General features: G+C 42.1%; 1 non-coding gene and 10 pseudogenes across 1 annotated transcript; all 11 read right to left on the bottom strand.

Moving 5' to 3' along the window:
* Nucleotides 1–1468: 1468 nt before the first annotated feature.
* On the bottom strand, nt 1469–1589 carry LOC116363590 (uncharacterized; annotated as a pseudogene).
* A 243-nt stretch (nt 1590–1832) lies between these two features.
* On the bottom strand, nt 1833–1951 carry LOC116363592 (uncharacterized; annotated as a pseudogene).
* Nucleotides 1952–2199: 248 nt separating this feature from the next.
* On the bottom strand, nt 2200–2317 carry LOC116363591 (uncharacterized; annotated as a pseudogene).
* A 607-nt stretch (nt 2318–2924) lies between these two features.
* Nucleotides 2925–3041, bottom strand: LOC116363587 (uncharacterized; annotated as a pseudogene).
* Nucleotides 3042–3275: 234 nt separating this feature from the next.
* Nucleotides 3276–3393, bottom strand: LOC116363586 (uncharacterized; annotated as a pseudogene).
* A 246-nt stretch (nt 3394–3639) lies between these two features.
* Nucleotides 3640–3755, bottom strand: LOC116363598 (uncharacterized; annotated as a pseudogene).
* A 619-nt stretch (nt 3756–4374) lies between these two features.
* Nucleotides 4375–4489, bottom strand: LOC116363585 (uncharacterized; annotated as a pseudogene).
* A 239-nt stretch (nt 4490–4728) lies between these two features.
* On the bottom strand, nt 4729–4848 carry LOC116363588 (uncharacterized; annotated as a pseudogene).
* Nucleotides 4849–5089: 241 nt separating this feature from the next.
* LOC116363602 (uncharacterized) lies at nt 5090–5207 on the bottom strand (annotated as a pseudogene).
* Nucleotides 5208–5451: 244 nt separating this feature from the next.
* On the bottom strand, nt 5452–5569 carry LOC116363603 (uncharacterized; annotated as a pseudogene).
* Nucleotides 5570–5803: 234 nt separating this feature from the next.
* On the bottom strand, nt 5804–5922 carry LOC116363593 (5S ribosomal RNA). The gene has a single exon (XR_004207868.1). It is a non-coding gene; the product is annotated as a 5S ribosomal RNA (ribosomal RNA).
* Between the last annotated feature and the right edge of the window lie 78 nt (nt 5923–6000).

Genomic DNA, 6000 nt, shown 5'->3' with positions numbered 1-6000 from the left:
ACCTGCATTTTCTGTTTACTTGGGTTAAGTGATACTTTAGCTTTTTTAATAAATCAAAGTATCTGAACTTCATGGCCCTGTGAAAAAGTAATGCCCACCTTGTTAATCATGAATTAATGTGGTTAATCACATTTTTTGGAAAGCTGAGTTCAATTTCACTAGCCACACCCAGGCCTGATAACTGCAAGACATGTTTAATCAAGAAATAACTTCAATAGAACCCATCTGACAAAGTGAAGTAGACCAACAGACCTCAAAAAGCAAGATATGCCACGATACAAATAAATTCTGGAACAGATGACAAAGTAATTGACATTATCAGTCTGGAAAGGGTTAAAGCCATTTCTAATGCTTTGGGACTCCAGCAAACCAGTGAGAACAAAAATCCACAAATGCGGAACATTTGTAACAGTGGTGAACCTTCCCTGGTGTGGCCAGCCTACCAAAATTAAATCAAGAGCGCAGCGACAACTCAGAGGTCACAAAAGAAACACAACATCTAAAGAACTGCAGGACTCACTTGCCTCAGTTAAGGTCAGTGTTCATAACATAAGAAAGAGACTGGGCAAAAATTACATCCTTGGTAGAGTTCCAAGGCGAAAACCACTGCTGACCAAAAAGAACAAAAGCTCGTCTCACTTTTGGCAAAAAAACATCTTGATGATCCCCAAGACTTTTGGGAAAATATTCTGTGATCTGACGGGACAAAGTTAAACTTTTTTGGAAGGTGTGCGTCCCATTACATCTGGCGTAAAAGTAACACAGCATTTCAGAAAATGAACATAATACCAACAGTCAAATATGGTGGTAGTAGTGTGATGGTCTGGGGCTGTTTTAGGACCTGGACGATTTTCTGTGATTGATGGAACCATGAATTCTGCTCTCTACCAAAAAATCGTGAGGGAGAATGTCCTGCCATCAGTTCGTGACCTCAAGCTGAAGCGCACTTTGGTTCTGCAGCAGGAAAGTGATCCAAAACACACCACCAAGTCCACCTCAATGGCTAAAAAAAAAGAATACGTTTTTGGAGTGGCGTAGTCAAAGTCCGGACTTGAATCCACTTGAGATGCTGTGGCGTGACCTTAAAAAGGAAGTTCATGCTCTAAAACCCTCTAATGTGGCTGACTTAAAACAATTATGCAAAGGAGAGTGGGCCAAAATTCCTCCACAGTGATGTGAAAGATTCATTGCCAGTTATCGCAAACTTCTCGTTGTTAATCCCAAGCGAGAAACTATCTCTTGTGCACTATGTTAAGTGAAAGTGAGTCTGATTAACAGCTGTTGATTTTCACCATTTAGATAAGCATCTTTGTGTCACTCAAAAAGTGGAAGCAAATTTGCACTATACTGTAGAAATAATTTGTAGCACAGATTTTGGATGAAATACAAACTAACCTTGCTTACTTATTTCAAAGCAAGGGCACATATTTCAGCCTTGTGGGAAAAAACGGACAAAGAGTTGACGAAAAGCTTACAGCACCTGGTTATTCCCAGGCGGTCTCCCATCACAAGTACTAACCAGGACCGACCCTGCTTAGCTTCCGAGATCAGACGAGATCAGGCGTACTCAGGCCGGTGTGGTCGTAAGCGAGAAACTATCTCTTGGTGCACTATGTTAAGTGAAAGTGAGTCTGATTAACAGCTGTTGCTTTTTCACCATTTAGATAAAGCATCTTTGTGTCACTAAAAAGTGGAACAAATTGCATATACTGTAGAAATAATTTATTGTAGCACAGATTGTTGATAAATACAAACTAACCTTGCTTACTTATTTCAAAGCAAGGGCACATATTTCAGCCTTGTGGGAAAAAAACGGACAAAGATTTGACGAAAGCTTACAGCACCTGGTATTCCCAGGCAGTCTCCCATCCAAGTACTAACCAGGCCCGACCCTGCTTAGCTTCCGAGATCAGACGAGGATCAGGCGTACTCAGGCCGTGTGGTCGTAAGCGAGAAAGCTATCTCTTGGTGCACTATGTTAAAGTGAAAATGGAGTCTGATTAACAGCTGTTGCATTTTCACCATTTAGATAAGCATCTTTGTGTCACTCAAAAAGTTGGAAGAAATGGCATATACTGTTAGAAATAATTTGTAGCACAGATTTGTTGGATGAAATACAAACTAACCTTGCTTACTTATTTCAAAGCAAGGGCACATATTTCAGCCTTGTTGGGAAAAAACGGACAAAGAGTTGAAAAAAGCTTACAGCACCTGTATTCCCAGGCAGTCTCCCATCCAAGTACTAACCAGGCCTGACCCTGCTTAGCTTCCGAGATCAGACGAGATCAGGCGTACTCAGGCCCGTTGGGTCGTAAGCGAGAAACTATCTCTTGGTGCACTATGTTAAGTGAAAGTGAGTCTGATTAACAGCTGTTGCATTTTCACCATTTAGATAAGCATCTTTGTTGTCACTCAAAAAGTGGAAGAAATTGCATATTACTGTAGAAATTAATTGTAGCACAGATTGTTGGATGAAATACAAACTAACCTTGCTTACTTATTTCAAAGCAGGGGCACATATTTCAGCCTTGTGGGAAAACGGACAAAGACTTTGACGAAAAGCTTACAGCACCCTGGTATTCCCAGGCGGGTCTCCCATCCAAGTACTAACCAGGCCCGACCCTGCTTAGTTCCGAGATCAGACGAGATCAGGCGTACTCAGGCCGTGGTCGTTAAGCGAGAAACTATCTCTTGTGTGCACTATGTTAAGTGAAAGAAGTGAGTCTGATTAACAGCTTGTTGCATTTCACCATTTAGATAAGCATCTTTGTTGTCACTCAAAAAGTGGAAGAAATTGCATATACTGTAGAAATAATTTGTAGCACAGATTGTTGGATGAAATACAAACTAACCTTGCTTACTTATTTCAAAGCAAGGCACATATTTCAGCCTTGTGGGAAAAAACAGACAAAGAGTTGACGAAAAGCTTACAGCACCTGGTATTCCCAGCGGTCTCCATCCAAGTACTAACCAGGCCCGACCCTGCTTAGCTTCCGAGATCAGACGAGATCAGGCGTACTCAGGCCGGTGTGGTCGTAAGCGAGAACTATCTCTTGGTGCACTATGTTAAGTGAAAGTGAGTCTGATTAACAGCTGTTGCATTTTCACCATTTAGATAAGCATCTTTGTGTCACTCAAAAAGTGGAAGAAATTGCATATACTGTAGAAATAATTTGTAGCACAGATGTGGATGAAATACAAACTAACCTTAGCTATTTAAACAAGGGCACATATTTCAGCCTTGTGGGAAAAAACGGACAAAGAGTTGACGAAAAAGCTTACAGCACCTGGTATTCCCAGGCGTCTCCCATCCAAGTACTAACCAGGCCTGACCCTGCTTAGCTTCCGAGATCAGACGAGATCAGGCGTACTCAGGCCGGTGTGGTCGTAAGCGAGAACACTATCTCTTGGTGCACTATGTTAAGTGAAAGTGAGTCTGATTAACAGCTGTTGCATTTTCACCATTTAGATAAGCATCTTTGTGTTCACTCAAAAGTGGAACAAATTGCATATACTGTGTAGAAATAATTTGTAGCACAGATTGTGGATGAAATACAAACTAACCTTGCTTACTTATTTCAAAGCAAGGGCACATATTTCAGCCTTGTGGGAAAAAAAACGGACAAAGAGTTGACGAAAAGCTTACAGCACCTGTTATTCCCAGGCGGTCTCCCATCCAGTACTAACCAGGCCCGACCCTGCTTAGCTTCCGAGATCAGACGAGATCAGCGTACTCAGGCCGTGTGGTCGTAAGCGAGAAACTATCTCTTGGTGCACTATGTTAGTGAAAGTGAGTCTGATTAACAGCTGTTGCATTTTCACCATTTAGATAAGCATCTTTGTGTCACTCAAAAAGTGAAACAAATTGCATATACTGTAGAAATAATTTGTAGCACAGATTGTTGGATGAAATACAAACTAACCTTGCTACTTATTTCAAAGCAAGGGCACATATTCAGCCTTGTGGGAAAAAACGGACAAAGATTGACTGCTTGAAAAGCTTTACAGCACTGGTCTTCCCAAGGCGGTTCCTCCCCCATCCCAGTACTAACCCAGGCCCGACCCTGCTTAGCTTCCGATGATCAGACGAGCTCAAGGCGTACTCAGGCCGCGGTTGTGGGTTCGTAAGACGAGCAAACATATCTCTTGGGCACTATGTTGTAAGTGAAGTGAGTCTTGATTAACAGGCTGTTGCCTTTTCACCATTTAGATAAGCATCTTTTGTGTCACTCAAAAGTGGAAGAAATGGCATTACTGTAGAAATAATTTGTAGCACAGATTGTTGGATGAAATACAAACTAACCTTGCTTACTTATTTCAAAGCAAGGGCACATATTTCAGCCTTGTGGAAAAACGGACAAAGAGTTGACGAAAAGCTTACAGCACCTGGTATTCCCAGGTCTCCCATCCAAGTACAACCAGGCCCGACCCTGCTTAGCTTCCGAGATCAGACGAGATCAGGCGTACTCAGGCCGGTGTGGTCGTAAGCGAGAAACTATCTCTTGGTGCACTATGTTAAGTGAAAGTGAGTCTGATTAACAGCTGTTGCATTTTCACCATTTAGATAAGCATCTTTGTGTCACTCAAAAAGTGGAAGAAATTGCATATACTGTAGAAATAATTTGTAGCACAGATTGTTGGATGAAATACAAACTAACCTTGCTTACTTATTTCAAAGCAAGGGCACATATTTCAGCCTTGTGGGAAAAAACAGACAAGATTGACGAAAAGCTACAGCACCTGGTATTCCCAGGCGGTCTCCCATCCAAGTACTAAACCAGGCCCGACCCTGCTTAGCTTCCGAGATCAGACGAGATCAGGCGTACTCAGGCCGGTGTGGTCGTAAGCGAGAAACTATCTCTTGGTGCACTATGTTAAGTGAAAGTGAGTCTGATTAACAGCTGTTGCATTTTCACCATTTAGATATGCATCTTTGTGTCACTCAAAAAGTGGAAGAAATTGCATATACTGTAGAAATAATTTGTAGCACAGATTGTTGGATGAAATACAAACTAACCTTGCTTACTTATTTCAAAGCAAGGGCACATATTTCAGCCTTTGGGGAAAAAACGGACAAAGAGTTTGAAAAAGCTTACAGCACCTGGTATTCCCAGGCGGTCTCCCATCCAAGTACTAACCAGGCCCGACCCTGCTTAGCTTCCGAGATCAGACGAGATCAGCGTACTCAGGCGGGTGTGGTCGTAAGCGAGAAACTATCTCTTGGTGCACTATGTTAAGTGAAAGTGAGTCTGATTAACAGCTGTTGCATTTTCACCATTTAGATAAGCATCTTTGTGTCACTCAAAAAGTGGAAGAAATTGCATATACTGTAGAAATAATTTGTAGCACAGATTGTTGGATGAAATACAAACTAACCTTGCTTACTTATTTCAAAGCAAGGGCACATATTTCAGCCTTCGGTGGGAAAAAACGGACAAAGAGTTGACAAAAAGCTTACAGCACCTGGTATTCCCAGGCGGTCTCCCATCCAAGTACTAACCAGGCCGACCCTGCTTAGCTTCCGAGATCAGACGAGATCAGGCGTACTCAGGCCGGTGTGGTCGTAAGCGAGAAACTATCTCTTGGTGCACTATGTTAAGTGAAAGTGAGTCTGATTAACAGCTGTTGCATTTTCACATTTAGATAAGCATCTTTGTGTCACTCAAAAAGTGGAAAATTGCATATACTGTAGAAATTTTGTAGCACAGATTGTTGGATGAAATACAAACTAACCTTGCTTACTTATTTCAAAGCAAGGCACATATTTCAGCCTTGTGGAAAAAACGGACAAAGAGTTGACGAAAGCTTACAGCACCTGGTATTCCCAGGCGGTCTCCCATCCAAGTACTAACCAGGCCCGACCCTGCTTAGCTTCCGAGATCAGACGAGATCAGGCGTACTCAGGCCGGTGTGGTCGTAAGCGAGAAACTATCTCTTGGTGCATATGTTAAGTGAAAGTGAGTCTGATTAACAGCTGTGGCATTTTCACCATTTAGATAA

The sequence above is a fragment of the Oncorhynchus kisutch genome, unplaced genomic scaffold (genome assembly GCF_002021735.2).
Source record: "Oncorhynchus kisutch isolate 150728-3 unplaced genomic scaffold, Okis_V2 scaffold952, whole genome shotgun sequence".
In the NCBI taxonomy this organism is placed as follows: domain Eukaryota; kingdom Metazoa; phylum Chordata; class Actinopteri; order Salmoniformes; family Salmonidae; genus Oncorhynchus; species Oncorhynchus kisutch.
This window is presented reverse-complemented; position numbering and strand designations above follow the sequence as displayed.